Source organism: Lathyrus oleraceus, chromosome 1 (assembly GCF_024323335.1).
Source record: "Lathyrus oleraceus cultivar Zhongwan6 chromosome 1, CAAS_Psat_ZW6_1.0, whole genome shotgun sequence".
Lineage (NCBI taxonomy): Eukaryota > Viridiplantae > Streptophyta > Magnoliopsida > Fabales > Fabaceae > Lathyrus > Lathyrus oleraceus.
Window position 1 is genome coordinate 437,528,718 of NC_066579.1, and position 25,935 is coordinate 437,554,652.

At 38.5% G+C, this 25,935-nt stretch overlaps 1 long non-coding RNA gene across 1 annotated transcript; it reads right to left on the reverse strand.

The window, feature by feature from the left end:
• Nucleotides 1-14,359: 14,359 nt before the first annotated feature.
• On the reverse strand, nucleotides 14,360-20,752 carry LOC127115882 (uncharacterized). The gene is made up of 3 exons (XR_007800909.1): nucleotides 20,436-20,752; nucleotides 18,627-18,680; nucleotides 14,360-14,452 (listed from the first exon to the last, which is right to left on the reverse strand). It is a non-coding gene; the product is annotated as an uncharacterized LOC127115882 (long non-coding RNA).
• Between the last annotated feature and the right edge of the window lie 5,183 nt (nucleotides 20,753-25,935).

Consider the following 25,935-nt stretch of genomic DNA (forward strand, 5'->3'; position numbering starts at 1 on the left):
GGGCAAGTAGAAGACATGCAACTATTGCTTAGTCCACAATAGAAGCAACATACATCTCAGCTGCTAAATGTTGCACACAACTCCTCTAGATGGAATATCAGTTGGAAGATTATCATATTAGTGGAAGCAGTACTCCTATCTTCTGTGATAATACTATTGCCATTTGTTTAACTAAAAATCCAGTTCAACATTCTAGAACCAAGAACATAGAGATAAAACATAATTTTATTAGAGATTATGTTCATAAAGGTGTAATAGATATACAGTCCCTTGATACAAATCATCAATGGGCTGATATATTTACAAAGCCTGTTACAATAGAAAGATTTGATTTCATTAAAAAGAATATGAACATGCATTTCATGGAAGATTATGAAGGTAGAGAAAAACAAGAAAGAGGGGTTTGAATTGTTTTCCTGACAATAAAAACTTTTGCAAATACCACACACACGAAAAATCAAAGCAAACGATGCAGAAGTTTATCCTAGTTCGTTTGAAATTCAAAGCTACTCCAGTCCACCCGGCCAAGGTGATTTCTCCTTCAATAAGGACTTAATCCAATAATCTAGAAAGATTACAACAAATGTCTAAGAGTACAGTGATCTCTTAGCCCTCTCAAGTCTACAAACTTCACAAATCACTTGAGGAAATATTCAACAATTATTTTAGAAATACAATAAGGTGTTTAGTACACTTAAGTAAGCAATATGAACACAGTAAGGCAATAAAGTTTCACACTAAGAGCAACAACTCGTGTGAAAAAATAGACCAAGAATTAGTGAATGATTGAATTTGATTTTCATCATTCTTGTGGAATTGCTTCGTATTTGGTATGATGATAGTTGGGCCTTTTTATAGTGCTTGGAGATGATACTGTTGGATGAAGCATTAATGTTGATATCTTGCCAATGATGGGACTTAAATGACATTAAGTTTATTGTCCTTTCCATAGCATTTTAGGAGAGTATTCAATTTTCTCCATATAAAGATTCATACCATATTTGGAATACTTCGTTGTTAAGTCTTGATGTTGATCTGTTAAGCGTGAAACAGAGCGCGCGAAATTCAGATACTTATTTTAGATCTTGTATTCTTCAGATAGTTGCTAGATGTGTTTCTCTGCAGAAGTTCTTGATTTATCTTCAGTTAGGCCTTCGTCAGATGTAAAGATCATTAGAGTAATCATGTGTGGGATCCTTCAGATTTAGAATATCAGAGTCTTCAAATGTCGGAGGTTGTGGACATCGTTGTCTTCAGATGTCGAAGGTTGTGGACAGATGCCTCGTTCCTCTGTTGGTGAGGGACAACCATTAGGAATTTTTGGTTTTCGACCTCTTGTGAGGGATAAAATGTGGTTGATGCTCAGATAGGACACTCCTCTTTTTTTTCTTTGGAATTTGAACGAACGGTCCAATTAGCTGACGAATACCCTGCCCCGGTTTAAAAGTGAAGGTTTTATGTTCAGAAAGAAACTCCTACTCCTTGGCCCAAAGGGGTTGACTAGGGATTATCTTCCTTATATCTTTGGTGTCTGGGATTTGAAATAATGCCTTACATCATCAACAGGGTCTTATTTAAAATCATACGTACAACGATCTCGTGTTTTTCAATTTCATCATCCTCCTTTTGATGTTGCTCAAACAAAAGTTAGATATCGACAAAATAAAGTATGAGTGAACACAAATGGATTTATTGAAAACAATGCATATTTATTTCAATGTCATTATTATTAAAAAAAACAAACGAGTTTATTACACGTGAATGTTACAAATGATAAACAGGAAAAATTACACATGAAAAATGATTGAACAAACTAGTGACTATTGAAGTGATTGGCCTTATTCCTCCCACAGCTTGGGGTCTTGGTGCTAGCAGAAGCTAACGGGACTGTCCCACAAATAAACTCCCTCAAATCTACCACTGCTTTGACTACGACATTGCAGATGTATTGGCTTGTGTGGGGTTGTTCATTACACTTGCAACAGCTGGCGTGAATGATATAACTTTTGAGTCAATCAAGTCTTGTACCTGATGCTTGAAGATATTACAATTCTCGATCAAATGCCCTGGCGTCCCAGAGTGATACTCATAACTAACGTTCATGTCATACCCGAGCAGGAGAGGTACTGGAGGTGCCTTAGCTTCTCTTAACTGAACCAATGAATTCTTGAGCAGATAAGCTAGCAGATGATCATACGACATGGGAACTAGATCAAACCTTCTAGGAGACCTTCTTGGTCCCTGTCTACCCTGCTTATAGTAGTTCTGCTGTTGTAAAGCAAAAGGTTATTGCGGAGCATAGGGTTGCTGAGAAGTATAAGGTTGCTGATATTGCATTGCTGGAAGACCGATTGGGATAACATACGTTGGCTGCTGATACAGATTAGGTGCTACTACTACCACCGGATAGTATGGCATTTGGTAGGTCCCTTCCCCTTTGGCTATCGTGGCAACATTGGCCTCCCCTTCCTTCTTCTTTGGGAACCCATAATGGGATTTCTTTGCTCCATTCGCTGCAGCGACTGTATCTTGTATCTTGCTGATCTTCAAACATTTTTCGATCCGCTCACCAGCAATGACTAGGTTTGAGAATCCTGAGGTAGCACTTCCAATAATCCTATCAATGTATGGCCCTTGAAGGGTGTCCATGAACATACCTACTAGTTCTTTTTCAAGAAGAGGAGGTTGAACCCTGACGGCTAGATCCCTTCAACGCTGGGTGTATTCTTTGAATGATTCTTCTGGATTTTGAGCAAGACTTTGGAGCTGAGTCTGATTGGGAGCCATGTCTGAATTATACTAATACTGCTTTAGGAAGGTGTAAGACCCCAATTTTGACCCTGAGATCCCTCATGCAATCTCATCATATGCATTAGCATTGGGATCATACATTGGCATCCTCCTTACCCCTCTTTCATTGGGTTTGTTTTGGGAGAGATCACCAAGCACCATGTGATTGTACCATACTTGTATTTTATCATTTTACTAACCAAAATACCAAAAATATGTCTTTGTATTTGCCTAACTCTTTTGTAAGTAAGGCATGATCACTATTGATCTATCAAGTTCACATCGAGGGTTTAAGACCCTCATTTCTAAGAGCATAACCAAGTAATGATCCGTAATGGCTCTAGGCATTATATATGAGTCCCCATGATCTCTACATGTTTTTTTGATCAAGATTTCTTCAAGAGTTTGGAGTTGGTTTACCTTGGAAACCCTAGTTCATCTGGGTATCTTGAGTAACTTCTTCAACAAGCTTCTTCACAAATTGTTCAAATTTCTCAAGGGGAACTTCAAATTTCATCATCTTAATCATATATGATCTACCATGAGCCTAAAAATTCAAGAGAATTGCAAGTTAGCAAGTTGGTTGATGGTGGTTAGCCAGATGAATCCATCTGATTAAAACTGGATCCCCGTAGACCCTATCTCCTACACTTTTTATCATATGAAAATGATTCCAAGAGAAACGTTACTCTACATGAAATTACAAACACCTTTCATGTTGAAGTCTAGAGCTAATTTTGCTTGGAAAGTCATTTTCTATGTTAAAACTTTATAGGTCATTTTGTTTAAACCCTAATTTGAAAGTCAACTTCCCAAGGCCATAACTTGCTCAATTTTTATGAGATGAAATATTTCCAAGTTTCACAATCAAATTCAAGGTGTATATTACAACTTTTATGTTTGGAGTAAGAACTAATTCAACTTTTATGAGCATGTGATATGAGGATACATTATAGGTCATTTTGGACTAATACCATTGAACAAGTGGTTTTCCTCAACTTCAAAAATGAATAACTCACTCATCCAAAATCCAAATGATGTAAAATTTGTGACCATTTTGAAGGTTTTTGAAAGAGATACAACTTTGATGAAGACACTTTTCTCATCTAGAGCTCACATGAAAAGTTAAGCAAGGTGGAATAGTTGAACATGTGGCTTGACACTTAGAAAATATTTTGACATGTTGAAATTTCCAAACTTCCACCTCAAGATTCACCATGATACAAGTTCTAAATGTAAAAGTGTTCAACATAAGAGTTGTTCATCTTGATCTAAGCTTTCCAAAGAGTCCTAATTCATTCATTTTGGACAATGTTTGATAGGTCTGCGCATGGCTTAAACAAGGATGTATTAGTTGGAAAGAATCATGCTTCAAACATTCAAATATATTTGCCTTGCAATCCAAGCTTCATTTAGACCTCATTTCAGTTGATTGTGGACCTAGTAGAGTTGCTTCATGGGCCTACACACGCCCATGCGAGCATGTACATTGCATTGCCAATTTTGGAAGTATTTTCAAGTGTGCAAATAACACTCATTTTTTGCTATAAATAGAGGTCCAATGCTTCAGTTTGAAGGACCTTGCGCGCCAACTTTGCCTCCAACCATTGAAACCCTCACCATTCAAAGGAAAATTTGATAAATTTCAATTGAAATTTGAGTTTGAATCTCACTGTTTGGAGATTCAAAAACTCCAGGATCCAAAGCTGTGCATCACTCTTAATCCACTTCCACAAGCTCCATAAGCAAGATCAAGCAAGAATTGAAGCAAGAGAGATCCATTTCTGCACATCATTGAAGGTATTTTTCCATATTTTTCTTCTCTTTGATTCTCTCTCAATTCTCAACAATTCTCTTGGAGTAGAAGATATGAGGCCATGAAGTAGAGGATTCGTTTACTCTTCAAGTAATAAAACACTTAATGAAATTACCATCATGCTAACCTAGTCAAGTGACCAACTTTATGCCAATTTTTCACCAAGATCCCAGCTGATTCAAGCAAAGTGATCAACATGAAAGTTGTATATCATGATTCCGTCTTTCCAAAATGTCCAAGAGCAATAATTTCCCATGCTTGAGCTAAGAGAATCGAATTTATGAAGACAACCTCATGGAATGGTTCATAGGTCGAATTCCAAGCCAAAGTACAGTACAAATCCAAACAAATTCACAAGTACATGTACTTTTTGCTTCCAAATCCCCCCTAATAAGAATATTTCACCCACTTTTGAGCTATTATCCAAGTAACTAAACCAATACACAATGAACTATTCCATCTTTTGCATAAAGTGGATTTAATCCAACAAGAGGTACCATTGAGATTCCAAATGGATTTGGATCTGATACTTACCAACTAAAAACCTCAAGTCAACTCCTATGCTTCAGAAAGGACAACACAAAAGACTCCATGAATTACTTGTTATTGCCATATTCCCACTTGGTGAGTTGTGCAAGAACCAAGCAAGCAAGCAATGAAGTACAAGCCACAATTATTTTATGATATCTGAGGTTTCTTGAACCCTCAAGGATCCCTATAAATAGAGGACAAAGCCTCAGTTATCTACACACCAAGCTTACCAAGCAAAACTTCATTTTTGAAAGCTTTTGACCTTAACCTCCATTTCTCCCATTTGGCTCGAGCATTCTGCGAACCAAAGAGTCCAACCATCTTCTGGAACTCATAGACATTGTAAGGGACATCAAACAGTAGCTAGAAGTGGTATTGAAAAGGCATTAGACCTTGCTCCAATAGGTATATTCTTGCACTTCGAAACTCACTATACATGCATCATTTCCATGTGATTTCTGAAGCAAACGTGTAGCATTTATTGTGTTAACGTTTATCATTAACTCAAAAGCCATTTATCTTGTTGTTTATGTGAATTTAAGTTGCATGAAACCTAAAGTTTCAGTTCTGGTTTTGGCCTTTGTGCATCTTCATCTTTGAGTATTAGCTAAAACCTATTGTACCATTATATTCCTTACATTTTTCTAAGCAATTTTGATCTTTATTTCATGAAAAATGGTTGAGAAATGAGAGAGATATGTTTGTTAAAAAATCTGGAAAAAATGATGAAAGAAAAAACGAAAAAAAGAAAGAGAGCGTGAGGTTGAAGAAGATGCTGATGGGGCGTCGACATTTCCAAATGTGACGCTTTATATAATATATATTTATGTTTGTGTTTATTGAACGAATGTATCGTCACCCCAGTGGTAGAAGCCCAGTGGTAGAAGCGCGCGCCTTAAGTCACTTGTAACCAAAAGGTCTGGGGTTTGAATCCTCCTCTCCCTAGCCATTGGTTTTGTTTTATTTTTTTTCAAGCAGCGCATATAACCCCAAGAGCGTGGGTTCGAACCTGGCCAATGTAATGTTTACTTCTCTCATTTTGTTTAAATGACCATTTTCCTCCATAACTTCAAAAATCCATAACTTCATGATCCCTTAACTTTTTTGACCCATTCTTTTTACCACGTGTTCATGAGAATGTCTATTTTATGAAGATGCCAAAACATCCCAAAAAAGTATTATTTATTTCACCATTTTTGATTGAATGGAAAACATGTGCTTGTAAGTGTTTTTAAGGCTCCTAACCAATTCCTTTAGTTCATCTCTTGGTTGTTCTTGTTGTTGAATATTTGTATGACCATAGCACTCTTTTCAAGTATTGATTTTTGTCCCTAACATGTTTAAACTTGATTATTTTCAGACCTTATCTCAATTGATTTACCTTGAAAACATTCTTGAATGAATGGTTAGGAGGTGATTAGGATTTCCACTTACTTGTTCTTTGTTCATGCCATGATTAGGGTTTAGGCCTAAACTTGTCCCTAGCATGTTCTTTCCTCTTGTGTGACTTCAATGCATAGTGATTCACTTAGGGTTTTACTTTGTCCATACCATGTTCATATGATCCATGTTTTTAATATCTTTCTTTTGTCACAACTTGACTTGATAACCATATATCTTGATTATGATACTTGTCTTGTTTGCTTAATGTGGTTTGATACCCTTGCCAAATGATACTTGTCTTGTGATACTCCACTTGAATTCTATCTCAACTTGTGATGTTATATCCATGTCTGGTAATTGTTTATGATTTCATTCAAGTATTTCCTCCATGAACTTCCGTAATGATTGAATATGTATCTCATACTTATTCATGTGCTATCTCTTGTGATGTTATATAAACCTTTGTCATGCCTCGTTCATGTTTATCATGCCTCAAAAACATGCAAGTAGCTTGTTCATGTCTTACCAATTTATGTGTCTTCATGCACCAACCCAGGGGAAAGGATCTTATGTTGTCTTCTTAGTCATATACTGTCTATTTGTTTGTTGACTTTATTTGTCCATTCATGCATTAACCCTACCCCTTTTTCAAACTAAAACACCCATTCAAACCTTAACTTACTTTTAGTCAATGGATATTTCAACTACATTTAAAAATGCTTTAGTACACATGAAGCATTTCAAACATAAACCTTGACTTACTTTTAGTCAATGGATCTTTCAATTACAAATGCTTTAGTACACATGAAGCATCTCAACTCAAACTTTGACTTACCTTTAGTCAAGTAACACTTTCCAAAACATTTTTAAACCCTTTTATTCTCCCATTCAAAAATGAAAACAAAAACATAGATAAATTCAAGAGGTTCCTGTAGAGTACTACAAATGTTTAGGGTTCTAATACCTTCCATTTGCATAACCAACCCCCGTTCGATCTCTACTTGCTTTGCTTCTAGTTTTTTACTATTTGCTATGCATGTTTACTTTGGGTTTATTTTGAATATTTTCCCCTTCCCTTGGAAAAATAAAAGTTCAGTGGTGATATCAATGTTTTGCGAGTCAAGTTAATCCAATAGCTTGGTCTCCGATTCCCACCGTGACACCAACTAATATGAATCAGGTTTAATTTGCCTTGAACAATCTCATAAACTTTCAGAATATTAAGAGGATATGAAGTAGAAAATAATCAGAAAAATAGTTCTCCAAGATTCTTTCACAACGGAGGTCACCATTCCACCAACATCCATTATCGTCCTTGAGTTTCTTAATAGAACTTATTTTCCTTCTTTGACTAGCTTTGCAATGAAAGAACTTAGTAATACGGTCCCCATGATTAAGCTAAACTTATATTCTTTTCTACCTCTAAATGGTTTCCTCTACTTATAGGAGATTGTTCCTTTGACATTCGAGAGCCTTGTAGACCTTCAAACCCTATTTACTTGCTAACCAGTTACTTTTTCTTCGAGTAAGCCTTCAATTCTCTTTATCTCTTTTTCCATTGTTCCAGCTTTTTACTTTTTAAATGATGTGTCCATTCTTTGAATATATTTCAGCTTGAGGTGTCCTTGGTACTCACCTTCATTCTAGAATTGCATGATTAAGTTATCGCACTTGGGATCTTTCGACCAAACCTCCTCAATTATAAAAACATGAATTTTCCTCTTATAATGGTCTCCCATAGAGCTCAAATGAGAGAAGTGGAGAACCTTGATTAGTGAGAACCTATTAATAAAGCTATATGTAGCTAACCCCTTGTCAAGACGGCAGTAAATGTTCACTTCCTATTAATAAAGCTATATGAAATTCTGGGATCACCTCCCCTCTTTTCATTTTCTGCGAACACATATTTGAAATCTCCAAAACAAATCACTCAATCTCTACACTTCAACATCATCTCTTAAACAAGAAGCCTTATTTTCCTTTTGTGTTGTTTTTCAGGAAAGCCATAAATGCCAGTGAAAAACCAAGCTTAATCCTCGAACTCCTCCATAACTAATCCACCAATATAATTAATGGACTAGCACGCGATGTTTAAATTCATATCATACTTCCATAACAAAGCCAAACCACCTGCTCTATCTCTCCCATTTCCACTACACTCGACAGTGTGATAAAAATTAAAACCAAAATTGTACTGAATAATCTACATTTCTTTTCGCTTAAGACGTGTTTCCACGAGGAACACCTAATTTGGATTTTCCAAGCTAATGAGCTTTAACAATGCTCGAACTGCACAGGGACTCCCTAACCCTCTGTCGTTCCAATTGAGGAGTTACATTGGGGTAGGTGGTGTTGGACCTCTAACACCACCTCTAGTACATTCACTATTGGTTCCCCTGATGCCACATTTTGTGTCTTCTTCTTGCCACTGCCACAGTCTTCTAGTTTACCTTCAGTGTTCATCACATCCACAAGTTGTATTTTCTCTCACTCACCCTCCATGAGTTAAAGTTGGTTTTGTTCCACCTTTTTCCAACTTCCCTCCTTGTCCATTTATTCCTTTTGATGGCTGCTCCTTTTAGAACTGGTCATTTTCCTTTCCCTGTATTGGAGATATCCATGGACCCCAGGGACTCTGCAACTGATTCTATTTCTAGGATATTGGTTTGCTTCATTACCTCTTTTGATCCTCTAGGCTCTTCGGGAGGAGTTCCACTTTCTATATTGTGTTCAACCATCACTTCCCCTTACTTTCCTTTCCTTTAGTACCACATCTTCTTTGACTAGACGAAATGTTAAAGAGGCTCCTACTACACATTCCTGAACTATAATGTTTCTTCTTTTGATCCTCCGATACTTTTGGAAGAGGGGGAGCTCTAAGTCATAAACCATAAGACAACACTTTCTCTTATATGTCTTCAAAGCCTTCTTCACTCAAGTTTACCAATACCTCACAATCCTTTAACTGATGCCCTAATCTTCCACAAGCAAAAAAAAGTCAGAAGTCACTCATATTTAAAGTGGATCCGAAGGTTTTTCTCCTTGAATCTCACCATTGTAACACGCTTCAAGGGTTATTTTAGATTCATTATCTACTACAAAAAATATATACAACGACGTCCATCTTACCACAGTCCTTTGAAGGACCGTGGTGACATCTTAAACCCAGGCGCCAACATTTTCTTTTATTTTTTAATTAAAAATTATAAACATATTACCACAGTTACTTAGTCCAACCGTGGTGATATAATCAACCTTCCATGGGTTCGAATCTCAGCTCCAGCAAATAATTTATTTCTTTAACATTTTAGTCGCACCTTTAATTTTGATTTATTTTTACATGAAAAATAAAATTGACATCATTATGGTTGTTTAAATCAACAATTGTGGTATATTTTTCATTTTGTTTTAAAAGTTTTAAAAGGTTAAAAACTGACGCTTCTTTATAAAATATCATTAAGTAAATTATATTACCGCGGTTGTGGTAAGTGACTGTGGTGGTATCGCTTATTCATTTTCAAGTAACACATCTAACTAACTTGTCTATTCAATTTCCATTTTTCCACTGAGAAATGAAATGAGACGATTTCAACCCTAACATTCATCTTTCATCATTCATCAATTGTTAACGTAACGAAACATGATTTCAATCCTAACTTTCATCTTTCATTGTTCATCGCTCATTTTCATTTTGTTTAACGTGCGAGACCAGACAAATCAACCATCTTCATCTTCATCGTTCATCATTCATCATTCATCATTCATCGGTTTTGCTCACACACCATTGTTTTTGCTCAAGAACTGTCAAGTAGGAGGACGGAGAATCTCACAACATAATCTCCTTTACTTATTCATCATGTGTCTGGTACATACTTTTTACTTATTCAATTTCCATTGTTGTTTATGTTTATGTTTATATTGTTGATGTTGAATGTTTAAGGTTATTGTTGTTGTTGTTGTTGAATGTGTATGATCATATTTGATTAATATTTTGTTGTTGTTGTTGTTATTTTTTTAATGTGTATAAGAGACATTTGTTAATCTTTTGTTGTTGTTGTTATTGTTGTTGTTGTGTGTTGTTTTGTTACTGTTGAATGTGTATGATCACATTTGTCTAGGTAAGATTGGTTTAATATTTTATTATTGTTTTTGAACATATAGATGTCGTCTTCTTCATCTAGTAACAATGACACTTATACAGACGAAACTCGTACAAATGATTCTCAAGAAGAAAGTAAAAGAAAACAAAGAGGTGACACAATGATGGCTCAATTAACAAAAGTCCACAACTTTGGTCGCAAATTATCGATTGTGTTTGATGTGTTTTATATAGTAGTTGAAGGTGATTATTATTCGCTTTTTAAGATTTATGTTGTGTTACTTGGACATAGCAAAGTCAGTATATTGATAGATGATTGGAAAGAAGCACCAACAGATGTTAAAGATAGCAAATAGACATATGTTATGGTATTAATTTTAATTTCATCTATTCGATATCACTTTCTATAATTTCTAATACATACTTATTTATGTAAATGTAGTTGACTTTTGAGTTTACCAATGATTTGAATTTGAAAAAAAGGTGGACCAGTTATGCTGGTATGTGCTGGAGGGGCTTTAAGTCACGACTCGTGCGTGACTACATTAGGAAACCTAAGCCTGGTCTTGAGCCTCCATGGGTAAGATATAGTTATATTTTAAAGAAGGTTTAGAAATGTTTGTGAATTCTCGTCATTCTGGAAAATTCAGGGTTAGTACTAATCTTATTTTTCTGATAATTTTATGCTTATGATTTATAGATATTAATCATATTTTCACTATGTTTATTATAGAATAAAAGTGAAGGAGGAAAATAAAATAAGGCAAAAAACATATACCCCCATAAATTGTCTCGTCGGGGTTACATGAAACTTGAGAAAAGAATGATTAATGAAAAAAACAAATGGGAGACGAGGACTCCCTTAGTCGTGATCGCAACTCATCCCTATCGTCAGGATATGAGAAGTGGACGAGTGCTTAACTAAGACCAAATGGAGAGTACACCTGAAATGCCTTAAGAGCAGTTGCTGAGAAAATTATAAGTAGGATTTGTTGTGCATGTATATGTTATGTGTTATTTAAATTTCTTTCGTAACAATATATATCATCATGTTGTGTAGGATTTGTTGGTTGCATCGGTCTGTGAAGGTTCCTTTATTCCAAAACCACGACATGATATACTAATCAAAGCAATTGGAACAGATTAGCATGGTAGGTGTTAGATGCCCAAAAGTGCTTATTTGAGCTATCATATGTGGGCATCTTTCACTCTATTTCCTTGCTAAATTGTCAAAACCACCTTTGTTCTAAATGAAATGCATTACATTGATAAACGATCTTGGTACCTTTGATTTGTGTGTTATTGTGCAGGAAGAAGGCATGAAATAATTGAAAATGAAGACACAAGAAAGTTGGCAAAGGAACCAAAGAAAACAAGCATTCATCAGCCTGCTCGCTAGGCGAGGGCTGTGGCGAAGCACTCGCTAGGCGAGCTGCTAGCGAAAAGCTCCAGTAAATTATCAAATAAATTCGCTAGGTGAGCTGCTAGCGAAGGTGGTAGCGAGTTCGTTCAGTTTTGGTGAAAAGCGCAGCCAGCACTCACTCGCTAGGCGAGGCTCTAGCGAGTTCCCAGCGAGGATTACAGTAGCCAAACCTCTCAACCTCGCTGGAGCGAGGGTTGAGGCGTGCCCTTCGCTAGGCGAAGGTTTGTTCGCTAGGCGAACATGACAGTTCAACAGACCCTGTTTCTCTGGGCACAGGTGCCTTTGGTGCCACAATTTGACCCTCGTTAGGCGAGCCATTCTGCTCGCCTAGCGAGCATGACAGCCCAGTACTACTCTATAAGTAGCAAGTGCCACTTTTGAGTGCCATACCTAGTTTTTACAGCATTTTTCCACTTTTGTACTTTCTTAGAGATATTTTCCAGCATTGTTCTTAGGATCTTTTATGCCCTAGTTTTTCATTTCTCTTCATCTTGTAACCATCTTCTACAAAAAGAAGGTGGATTCCCATCCAACATCGATTATCCGACTTGGATGTTGATCAACCTTCTTCCGAAACTTGCCGACCAAGCTACCATGAAAATGAGTAGCTAAGTCCTCCATTTATCAAGGTTAGATGTAGGTGATTACTAGCTTTGTGTGTAAATGTAAGGATCTTCATGTGTAAACTCTTTAATGGTGAATATATGATGAAAACTTTGTTTCTATTTAAAACTCTTTGTGTTGGTTTATGATCGAGAGATGTTTACCAACTCTTGACCTAGGTTTTCATCCAATCTTGTTTGTTAGCTAGAGATAGTAATGAATGATTTTGTTCACCATAAGGTTGAACCAAAAAGTTGTCATTTTGATAGATTGTGTTCGAGAGAAACAATGGATCAAAATGGGAAAACTCACAATGTGTGTTCGAGAGAAACATATTGGGAGGACTTTGTGAAATGATTTATCATCTAAAGGAGTTTATAAGGTTGTTGACCGAACAAATACATGCAAAGTGATCATCGAACCCTAACTTTGGCAATATTTCTCATTTATTCAAACCAAAACTTTTACCGCAATTTATTACCTTTTTATGCAAGATAACGTGACAACCAACCAAAACCTTATTGTTACTTAAGCTAAGATTAATACAACCATCGAACGGCGGTGATATCTTACAATCCTTGTGGATACGATAACAAAAACCCGACACGTAAATTTACAAACCAACAAAATGGCGCCGTTGCCGGGGATTGTAAATTGATATTGCGAGCATCGCAATGGTTGCTTAATTTTTAGCCTTCGAATTTTTGACTTGTGCTTGTAATCTGTTTGGTTTAGTGTGCAGCTTACGTTTTATGCGAGGGCAAATCCCTGTGGACGAACTTCTTTTTGATCCTGAGATCGAGAGAACCGCAAAGAGGCTCAATAGCAAAACGAGACGTAGGAGGAAACAGGCTAGACAACGCCAAGAGCAAGGAGAAAGTTCTTCAACCACAAATCCACCACCATTCATACCAAACATGGAGCCACAACCACCACCACCTATTTCTACTCCATGCATCAATAGTCCAAGGAACACCGCTCAGTTTGCCAACCACACCGGAAGGCAAGCTAAGATGAAAACGAGAACTCTAAATTTATTATATGGAAGTCCATTCACCGGAATGGACCATGAAGACCCATTTGCTTTTCTCACAAAATTTTATGAGATAGCATTGGCTGCCGGAGTGGATCAGGCTCAGGAGCTTCCGTTGTTCAGACGATTATTTCCCCACGCTTTGCTCGGTAAAGCAAAGGATTGGTACCTAGATCAAACACCAGCCGTAATGACAGACTGGAACGTGTTAGAAGAGAAATTCATCGAAAGATTTTTCTCCCATAACCGATTCATGGAATCCAAGACGGCCATCTCGGTGTTTTCACAAGGAACCAGTGAATCATTAAATGAAGTGTGGGAAAGATTCAAGTCCATGCTTCGGAAATGTAAAGGGCATGGATTTGATGAATTGACTCAAATCCATATCTTCAAAAATGGACTTCAACCAAACTGCAAAACGTTGTTGGATGCTGTAACACCCTTCTAAAATACCCCAAATATTTAATTAAAATAGCAGTATATCATCAGAGTAATTATGCCCTTAAGGGTGTCACACAATCATTTCACACCATTTTTCCAAAATATCCTGTCATGCTCATTTATTTAATCAAATTAAAACAACAGCATAATACGCAGCGGATACAAACTAACAACATTCAAACCATGTAATACATTACATGTAAAGTTGTTCAACAATCAATTGAAAACATAATAAAACATCCCGTCCCGATGTTACATCTACCAGAGCATGACCCACTAAGGAATTACACTAGACTCCGAACATTAGCTTCTACTCAACTCACTGCTCGTTACCTGAAAAATAGTGTAAGGGTGAGTTTCTCAATCGATATAATAAGCATTATAAAACATCATGTAATGCTAAGTAATTTAACACATTAATCACCCTAATCACATCACACGTTCGGTAACGGCACATCAATTCAAATATCATACTCAATACTAATACAATTCATGCTCATACTCAATATCAACACAAACACACGTATAATATTGGAATACATCCATTCATATTATACGCCATACACATATTATGCAATGAGACTCCATGCATGCGGTACCGACTATTTGTGAACATATAGTTCACCTCACCGTCCAAATCCAGGCACGGCTACCAAGCCCACTAGTCCCACTCATTTGAGACCTAGTGACTCACTCACTAATTCCTCACCATGGGAATTAGCTACCACCCCCAACGGGCCATGATATGCACGCTAATCACCTAGCATGCAAACATCAACAACAGTCCAAAATGACTAACTCACTAATTCCTCACCATGGGAATTAGCTACCACCATAAAGGCCACAATATGCATGCTAATCACCTAGCAATGCTAAATCATCAACCACAATTCAAGAATAGACATATGCTCACACTCTAAGCCATAAAACAGTCTATTCACAAATGCACACATAACTGATTCATTCACAGCATCATGCATACCATCACACATAATCAATATTTTATCACATAAGCATATCATATCATGCCAAATAACAACCACAGTATTAGCACACTCTACTAATACCTATACTACTCAAAACAACGGGAAATGATCCCTAATATATCATACATCAGCTGAATTACGTTACCCAGCTGAACAGTGAAAAACTGCACAACAACAGCTCAGGAAAATCACAATCCTGCCCATACGTGTATGCCCCATGCCCATACGCGTATGGCCCATCTCCTGACCAAATCCCATACGCGTAACACCCTCTCATACGCGTATGCTACGCGTATCACTTCCCCATACGCGTACCAACAGAGACCAAACTACGTTCAAAACATCATCTTCCTCATCCATACGCGTATTGCCTAGTGCCATACGCGTACCAGGCCATCTCATACGCGTATTGCCTAGTGCCATACGCGTATGACCAGAAACCAGAATTTCCAGATCTGCAATGGCTTTCTCTGCTACGAGATCTATCCAATTCAACCTTCCACAGTCCAATTTTACACATTATCCGTTCATATCCCCTAACACAATTCATATCTTATCCAATTTCACAAATCCTAACACTATTGCATCTAATTCCTACTAATTTCCTTCAATTTTAATCCAAATTCGTTCATCCCAAAAGTTCACAATTTTCAGTACAATTATTCCAATCAGAGGTAAATCAATGGTTTATCACTACCCATGACATATTATCCCATAATACCCATTAAACGATGATAAACCCCCCTTACCTGAGTTAATCCGGCGATCCTTCAGCTTCAAGTTCTTCCTTTCTTCAACCCTTGTTCTCTGGTTCGCTTTTTCCTTTTCCACTTTTCTGTCTCTTTTCCCTTTTCACGTGAAAATAACTCTTTTTACCAAATGGAACCTTTTTACTGATTTCTACTTTTATTCCACTAATAATAATAAAATAATCCAATAATAATAATCCCAATAATATTCCAATAATTATTATTCCAATAATAATAATAATTCTAATTATTTAAGTAAATTAATAAATATATTATTAACTCAATTTAAATAATTATCTCATTTTATCGGGGTGTTACAGATGCTACCTCGGGTGGCTCTTTATTGTCAAAAAGTGCCGAAGAAGCCACAAACATCATAAATCGAATGGCTTTAAATGATCTTCAGAGTCAAAGTCGAGGAAATTCTTTGAAGAAGGCGGGAGTGCTTGAGCTAGGGACGAATGATGCCATCCTTGCCCAAAACAAGCTCATCTCACAACAAGTGGAACTCTTAACGCAACAAATCAAAGAGTTGAGAGAACCGTCAAAAGCTAAACAAATAGCTTGTTGTGAACTTTGTAAAGGTGAACATGACACCGGATTTTGTCCACCTCCCGGTTTTGACGAAGTAAACTACATGGCCAATCAACGGGACTATCAACCGAGACAACAACAACAACAACAACAACAACAACCTTATCAACCGCACCCTCAAAATCAACAACAATTCCAAGGGAACCAAGGGTTCCAACCTAGAAGCAACTATTATCATAACCAAGGTTATGGAGGTGGTTCTTCTAGCCGTCAAAACCCTCCCCAAAATCCGTATCAATCTCAACAACCGCCGGTCGTCAATTCTAAGTTAGAAGAGACATTGACGCAATTTATGCAAATGTCAATGGCCAATCAAAAGAGCAATGACGCGGCTATAAAAAATCTCGAGACTCAAGTTGGGCAACTTGCCAAGCAACTCGCGGAACAACAAACCGGTCCTTCCTTTTCGGCAAACACGCAAACAAATCCTAAGGAGCATTGTAAGGCGATCATGACGAGAAGTGGGAGGGAGTTGGGTAGTGAGAATAAAAAAAGAGTTGAGAGTGAACAAAGAGAGAAAGAGAAAGAAATTGAGGAGGAAATATTGGAGGAAAATGTTGATGGTGAAGTAGGAGAGTGGAGTGAGGGTGAAGAAGTTGAAAAGAATAAAAATAATGGTGAAGTTGAAAAGAAAAAAGGTGTGGAGATTGAGAAAAATACTAGTGATGAGTGTCGCATTACGCGAAAAACCGGCGGGAAAAGAAGAACAACAGAGCCGCCACCGTGCGTTATTTATCCCAAAAGAGGGAAAGGAAACGCTCAGAGTAAACCTGGAAAAAGCATGGCCTCGCGACCAAAGAGAATGGGATCGGGAGTCGGTTATGCGAAGGGAAGGTATTAGCACCCCTACGCATCCGTCGTACTCGACGGGATCCACGCACAATAGGAAGGGAAATGGTTGCTAAAACACTGCTCACACACACACACCGGCTGAAAGAGACACAAGAAAACCAAGACCGACTCGGCAGGATATCGCATCCTGGGCCTACTTAGTCTATCAGGCATAGACATCAGAGTCAAAGTAGTTCGGACTGGGGAAAAACATGCTCGCTAGGATGTCGCATCCTATGCATACGTATCTCCTTTGGACGAAGGAGAATCAGAGCATTCGTAGCTCGGCTAACACGCACACAAACAAACACAGGCAAAGGCAAACGTGGAGCCTGAACGCCAATCACTGGACTTACATCAGCATCCGAACCAAAAACACACACGCAGGCAAACATGGAGCCTGAATGCCAATCACTGGGCTTACATCAGCATCCGAACCAACAAACGCACACTGGAACCCGAATGCCACTCGATGGACTTACATCAACTTCCAAACCAAACAAACACAATCAGGATACAGACAGCCAATCGCTGGGCTTACGTCCATATCCTGACACACAACAGGGTTAACAAGCAAACGCACACAAAAAGAAAAAAAGTGCCCGGAGAGACCTCGCACGGTCTCCTGCCTACATACCTCGTCTGGAACGAGGATCAGGGCGATGTAGTTCCCCTACGCAGGGATATAGGACTAGCCTAACCAGATGACAGAGGGAAACACAACTAGGGAGACTACGACTCGAGCCTAGCTGTTATCATGCAAAGTTGTCCCTAAGTCAAGGTTTCTAGCTAACTTGCACAGGAAGCAAGCCTATCCTATTCAACACAAGTAAACAGCAAACAGTCACAAACAGCACACACTATATGCACACAAGTGAGGCTCAAACAAGGGTGGGACTGCAAGAGCAAGCCATCTGTACAGGGTGAAAGGTAGCTCTTAACCTTGACATTGAGAGTCTAAGGTGAAGCTAGATGAAAGGTGAGTGAAGATAAGACTTCACAGCTCTTATCCCTGGTCAGGGAGAGCTTTAGACAAAGGAGTGTGGGTTCAGAAAGGAGGAACCCTTCTACACTCGAGACTCTGACACAACTGTACATTGTACAAGATCTTGGGTTTGTGTCCCAATGCATCAACACAGGGTGTGAGCAGAGGGACGACTCGACAGAATAGCGGGGGATAGATTGCATATCCCTTGGGTTCCGCCAATTGCCTTAAATAAGGACTTTCCCTGCTTGGCACAAATGTAAACAAGCACAAACATCGCCTCTTAAGGAGGACTTCAGACAGTTGCCTGGCCAAGTAACAGGCCAGGTCTTCCAGACTACATGGAGACAAGAATGTTATACCTCAGTGAAAATTGCTTATCAAGCAAAGCAAAGCAATATTAGCAACTAATGTACCTGAAATCAATCAAATATCATCAGTATACCAATCAAAGAACTAAACAGCAAATGGTTCACAATTAGCTATACACAGACAAACACAATCCAATGCACCAAAGTGCAAGTCAACTCAAAGGAGCCAAACATCCTACAAAACAAAACAAGTTAGTGTACAATGCCAAATGATATCTCAATCAAATGTGAATCCACCTCCTTAAGGTATTTTGCCCCTTAACCTGAAAATCACATCCAAACATGAGATACAAGACCACTAGGACAAGCCTAGGGTCAAAAAGAAGGAAAAAAACCAAAACAGCAAGTAAAACATGATCAACATCAACATTAATCACATACAAAGAGAATCCAATTTGTCTCATGCCTAAACCATACACCAAATTAATTTCATGCACAAATTAGATCAAGCTAGGCAATTATGAGTCATATAGGAGCAAACAGAATGACATCCCTCAAACAAATACCTAAACAGCTCAATAAATTCCACAAAACTTCCAGCCTAAACAGGACACATTCAATGAACTACATATCAATTTTCATGCCATTTGGACAACAGGAAGTAGGTCAATGAAAATCAAAAAGTCAGCAGCAATCCAAACAAACCAACACATGGTAGCAAAATGAGCATCAACTTCAATCACATGCCAAACAGTGAAAACAATTAAGAAATTAATGGGACCAAAGCCAAACTACACCTAAACATGTTATGAATCACTCCATCAAATTTCACATTCATATGATATGGTATGAGCATTCAACAACACATGTAAAGTTTGTTACACAAGAAACAACCCAAAGATGCTAAACAGCAATCAAAAATCCAAATCAATTAGAAAATGGACCAATTACATCCACAAAAAATCATGTTGAAAGTTAACATACATATTGTATCTCATGCAAAAAATCAGAGCCATAGGCCTAATGGAAGCATGGTAAATTAATTCATGAACTCAGCATATCATAATGTGACACATATTGTCACACTCAAAAAGAAAAAATCATATCTACAAATCCAGAGATCCAAAAATCACAAATGATATACCAAAATCTCCAGAAATGTGCCAAGAATCACCATATGAAATTTCATTAATTTTGGATAATGTATGAGTATTTGGTGATTAAAATGGTAAAACATGCAAATATGTCACACATGTCAAAAATCAATAAGCCATTCTAAAATTTTACCAGGCACCACTTACACTACTATGCCAAAAAAAAAGTAGATAAAATTTGGAAACTAACAAAAAAATCCCACCTAATTTGGACTAGTATTGAATTTTTTATGAATTTTTTGAGTTTTGTAATATTTATTGAATAATTATTTAATTGTTTTATAGAGTTAATTTTAATTAAGGCTGCAATGGCAGTTTCGTAATTAATCAAAAACGAACCAAAACGCACAGCCAGCGCGGAAACGGATCTACACGGTCTTTTTCCCAGAATTTTGCTCCTTCTTCGTCGCGTTCACGAGCTTCTTCAACGGCAGATGCGGTTACGAACTTTTTTAACGAAAATGGACGAATGATATACGGATCTCTTCGTCTTTCAGTGTAGATTAACAATATGCAAACGAAATTTCTTAAAGATTATCACACGCGAAGATTCGATCGAAAGAAGTTTCGTCATGCAAACTTTGAATCAAGATATCTCTCTCAAATCTTAACGGATTTTGATTCTACAACTTGCAATGCATTCTACAATCAAAGATCTACAATATCCACATCACAATTTTGAAAATCGTTAGAGTCGAATTCCGACCTTAGTTCGAGTGCAGTTCCGGATTTGTGTTTGTTTTGCTTCAATTCACGAAAACAGGTGAAGTATGTTGGTTAGGAAGATGATTGGCACAGCTTTGGTAGCTCAACAATACTCCAAACGCTTGAATTCTTGATTTGCCATTGATGAACAATCTTGGACAGTTGGAGTTTTTGATAGTTTTGAGCTCCAATTTGCTTCGACAGTACTTGCACATTACCTACACATGAAGATTCAACCAAGATCTTGCAAAAACAATAGTGAATTATCGATGAATTGAGAAAAAAAGCTTATGAACAAATGGAGAAAAAGTGAGAGAATTCTTGATTTTTTGTGTTTGGATCTGGAAAAATGATTAGTGTTGATGCAAAACAGTTGTAATTAGCTATTTATACCAAGGCTTAATCCAAAATTAATTAAGATTAGCAAAATTGGAGGTTTAGTGTTAATGTGCAATTTTCAAGTGTGTGGCCAAAATGCCCTTCCTTAATGCAGCTCATTTTCTGTCCAAATTTTGTTCAAACAAGTCACAAATGATATATGTGATGTGTAGAAAAAAGTCCCATTTCAAAATTCCAAATATTTCTCAAATTGGACCATTTTGCCCTTGGATTTTAATTAGTGCACTTGAAAAATGGCCTTTTTGTGTGAATGCTTTTGGAAAAATGTGATGATGGATTATGAAAGTACACATCAAATGTGATTTGCTCAAAGAAAAACCATCCAATTTGGCCATTCCATGTGAGAGTTATGCCACTTTGATTTCGGGCATTTTTGGAAAATGAATGGATCATATCTTGTCAACCACACATGGGAATTTCAAGTTCTTGGACTTTTTGGAATGGTGAGATCAAGATCTTAAACTTTCATGTTGGACAAAAATCCATTTGAAGCTTGTATGATGAAGCTATTTTGAGGAGAAAAACTTTCCATTTTGGGCAGCTGAAATTACAGGTCACCTGCCATTTTTGGAAACTTTCTGTCTGACCTCCAAATCTTCAACCTTGGTCTTTGATATGTCAAATGAGACTTGTATGGACATGAATGAGGCCTTTCAAACCATCTCCCACCTTCCAATCCATAAAATCAGGCACAGTTGACCACAGTTGACTTTCTATGGTTCCAGCTGAAATTCAGCTTGACTGATGACTTCTGAGCATCCAATCTTTGTCCAAATCACCTCACAATGATCCTTAGACCATATGAACTTGATAAATCAACCATAGGGCTTTGTCTCAATGAAAATGGCACTTGCTTGCTTGATTGACTGATCTCCTGACCAGTTTGACTTAATTTGTCATCTGAGCTTGCACTTGGGCAAATGGACAATGCAATGTTATGCAGTGGACATTGTTAATGCTATGACCTAATATGAAATGAATGTACAAAATGGTAGGGTGCAAATTTGAGGTGCTACAATGAGGTAATAGGGGAGGTAGTAAAAAAGCCTAGATGGAAGAGTGCTAGAGTTGCAAAGGGAAAGGAGGTAGTGAGCGCTACTCCAATCCAAAACCTTCCTTATCCTCATGCCCCGTCCAAAAGGGAGAATGAACGGCATTACGCCCGGTTCATGGGTATTTTTAAACAATTGCAAATCAACATTCCGTTTGCCGAAGCCTTGGAGCAAATGCCCAAGTATGCCAAATTCATGAAGGACATACTTACAAAAAAACGGAGGCACACGGAACCTGAGACAATCTTGCTTGATGCACGATGTAGTGCCATCATTCAGAAAACCCTCCCCAGGAAGGAATCCGATCCGGGACGAGTCGCTCTACCGGTAACCATCGGAGACACCTACATGGGTAATGGCTTGATTGATTTGGGATCTAGCATCAATTTAATTCCACTTTCCATTATCAAAAGATTGGGAAATGTTGATATCAAGCCTGCGAAGATGACTTTGCAACTTGCTGATAAATCTACCACTGCACTATACGGAGTGGCTCAAGACATGTTAGTCAAAGTTGATAAATTCTTCTTCCCGGTTGATTTTATTATTATTGATATGGAAGAGGATTATGATGCTCCGCTCATCCTGGGCCGACCATTCATGAAAACCGCGCGCATGATGATAGACGTAGATAACGGTTTGATGAAGGTAAGGGTCCAAAATGAAGAGGTAGCCTTCCATCTTTTTGAAGCCAAAAAGCATCTCAATGATAAACATGATTCTTTCCGAATCGATGCCACAGAGGAGAAGCTAGTGGAGGTCGCAAACCAGGTCTATATTTCTAATCCTTCTGAAAGACCTCTTATCGGAGTCTACCAACTTTCGACCAAAACTAAAGAAAAAAAGATGGAAGAATGGTTGAATGAATTAGAAGCTTGTGGAGAACTTGTCTATCATAAAGAGACAAGGGAAGGCGTGGATATGACAAATATAGTGGAGGAGCCGAAACTAGAGCCACATTTGAAATATGTGTACCTTGATGATAACTGTGCTAAACCCGTGATCATTAGCAATAATTTGTCCACAAACGAAGAGAATCAATTGATGCGGGTGCTAAAAAAGAAGGAGGTTGTCAAATTAGTGGAGGCCGGGATGAATTGTTCTATAGCCGACGGTGAATGGGTGAGCGTTGTGCAAATAGTTCCGAAAAAGGGTGGTATTAGATTCTATCGTAGGTTCATCAAGAACCTCTTGAAGACAACAAATCCCTTGAGGAGGTTGCACAACAAAATGGATCCCGGAAGCTCTAAAAACAAAGTGGCCAGCGGAAGCTGCACAATTCCGCTTGATGCTCCTCTGTGAGCATCGCACCGTCGAGCTTAGCCGACGTTAAACAAGCGCTAGTTGGGAGGCACCCCAACATTGTAAGTATTTACTGTTTTTTGTGTTGTGTTGTGTTGGGATTCTTTGTGCTTAAACCATGTTGTATGAACATGAATTGCTGCCTTTGAAAAAGCAATTGCTGTCATGCTCGCTTGCTGTTCGCTAGGCGAGGCAGTAGCGAGCTGATTCGCTAGCTGCTCGCTAGGCGAAGCAGCAGCGAGCGCTGCATGACATCACTTATTTAAAACTCAGCAGGGCACTCATTTTTGCCCTAACACAAATTTGCTGTTTTGCAACCCTGCTGCGAAATTTTTTACAGAGCTCTCCACACTCTCTCATTTGCATCTCTCTCACTAACACTCTCTTCCTACTCGGTCGATTGCAAATCCTACTCACTTCACATTTTCAACCTATCACTGTAACTAAGGTTTGCCCTACTACATTTTCTTTTTGTTTGAACTTTATATTTCCAATTTGAATGTCAATTAGGATGAGTGTGGTATGGGAAACTTTAGGTCTGCATGTGGTATTTAGGGTTTTGCAAATTGGGATTTTAGGTTTTAGAATTGGGGATTTTAGGTTTTGAATGCAAATATGTAATCCCCAATAGCATAGAACGGTTATTTACTTGATAAATCATTAGGTTCTGATGTTGGAACCATTTGAGTATGGGTTTTGGGGGGAGAATCTCTGAACATGCTGAAAAACCCCAAAACCCGTAAGGTTCGCTAGCACTCGCTAGGCGAACCTGGGGCGAGCGTTCGCTGCCACTTCGCTAGGCGAAGCAGCAGCGAGCATGTCAGTCTTTTGAATATTGCTTTGATGTCTAATCTGTTTGTTTGGTGTGTGTTGTTTCCTCTCATATTTTGCAGATGGAGTCAAGGTCTGGAGCGTCTAAGAAAAGAAAGGGAGCGGCTACTTCCCGGACTATGCCTATCCAATTCGATACCGACAAGTTTGTCGGTCCAAAACAAGCTGCAAGGTACATAGCTCTGGAGAAGCGGAAAATTCTTCCAGAGAAGCGATTCCTAATCAACCCACAGGGCACGAACATAAATTTTGCCGGGTTGATTGACGCGAAGAAATGGGATCGGTTGATTAATCCTTTGGAACATTATGACATAGCAACAGTGCGGGAATTTTATGCTAACGCACTGCCCGATGACGACGAGCCCTTTACTTGGGTATCTAAAGTGGCCGGGCGTCCAGTTCCATTTGATCGGGATGCCATCAACCGAGTCCTTGGGGAACCGCTCCAGCTGGGAGCTGAAGAGAGGGACACATACCATACAGATTTACGGCTTCACCGTGATGTTCCAGCCATTAGTGCCGCCCTGCTATTAAGCGGGAAATCTGTTGAGCTGAACCCATCTGGGGTTCCAATGAGGTATCACAGGGAGGACATGACTCCCATGGCTCAACTGATACTGCTTTTGGTTCTGACCAACATACAGCCGAAGTCCCACACCTCTACAGTGCCGATCCCAGTGGCACATTTGGTCCATTCTATCCTCACCAACGTCCAGATCGATGTGGCGAGGATCATCGCCAATGAGCTGAAGTCCGTGATCGAGAGCGGGCTAAAGTCGGGGCTCGTGTTAATTGTCCCCTAGCTTTCCCGTGTTTGATCATGAGTTTGTGCATTCAGGCAAGGGTGAGACTTCCGTCTCGGGGTCAGGTAAGGATCTCGCCACCTATCGATGACCGGTATGTGGCCAAATATTGTAGAGCGAAGAATGCCAGAGGCAGTGCTGCTACAGAGAGTACCCGGGCTTCTAATGGTCCTGGTACTTCTACTCCTGGACTAGATCCTTACCTGCGGGCTGTGTGTGATTATAATTTTGAATGGATGGCAGCATCCCAGAGAGCCATGATAGATATGCACGACTCTATGCAGCGGTTACAGCTGCAGGGAAGTGGTGCTCATGCTTTGATGACGCGTGAGCAGTTTTTGCTTAACGCCAACTGGCCTGTGGACAGGCCTGTTTATGGTGAGGGGGCGGGCGCTGGTGCGTCTTCAGGTGCTGCAGCTGATGATGATGATGAGGAGGATGATGAGGCTACCGGTTCTGAAACCGGTAGCGAGGAGGATTCTGAGCCCTTAGAGGGTTAAGTTTTTGTATTTTTCAGTTTTTATGTTTATTTCTATTTGTATTTTCGGATTTTGTATCTTGACTTTGGTGTTGTACTATTGGGGTGTTTTGTCCCCCATGAACAAATTTATATTTTCAGTTAATGTTATTTATTTATGTTTTTAATTTTGTTTGTTTAATAAATTTTTGGGTGATTAAGTGGCAAACCTTCTAGATTGGTTGCTCCTCAAGAAGTACCCAATGAAGGTGCATCCGAGCTTGGATGGCAATGATAAGAATAAACAAGTGAATGAAGCTAAGGTACATGGTTACCTCCGGCTAGAATTTTAGAATGCATTAGGAACTTTACTCTTTTTGGTAAATTGAATATTGTCTTTTTGCAACATGATTGAATGAATGTTTCATCTAGAACTTTAAACCACAAATTGTGAGGAAACCTCCATTGTACACTTAAATGCTGGATTCTAATAACTTTTGTTGATTCATTTGATTCATGCTTTGTCTTTTATTATTGTGAATATGTGGAAGCAATTAGAAATGATCAAGGCACTTGTTTTTTATCGAGCACAACTACATCCAAAAACAACTTACCTGTGAGCAGAGAGAGTATTTGTTAACCCCTTTGAGCTTAAAC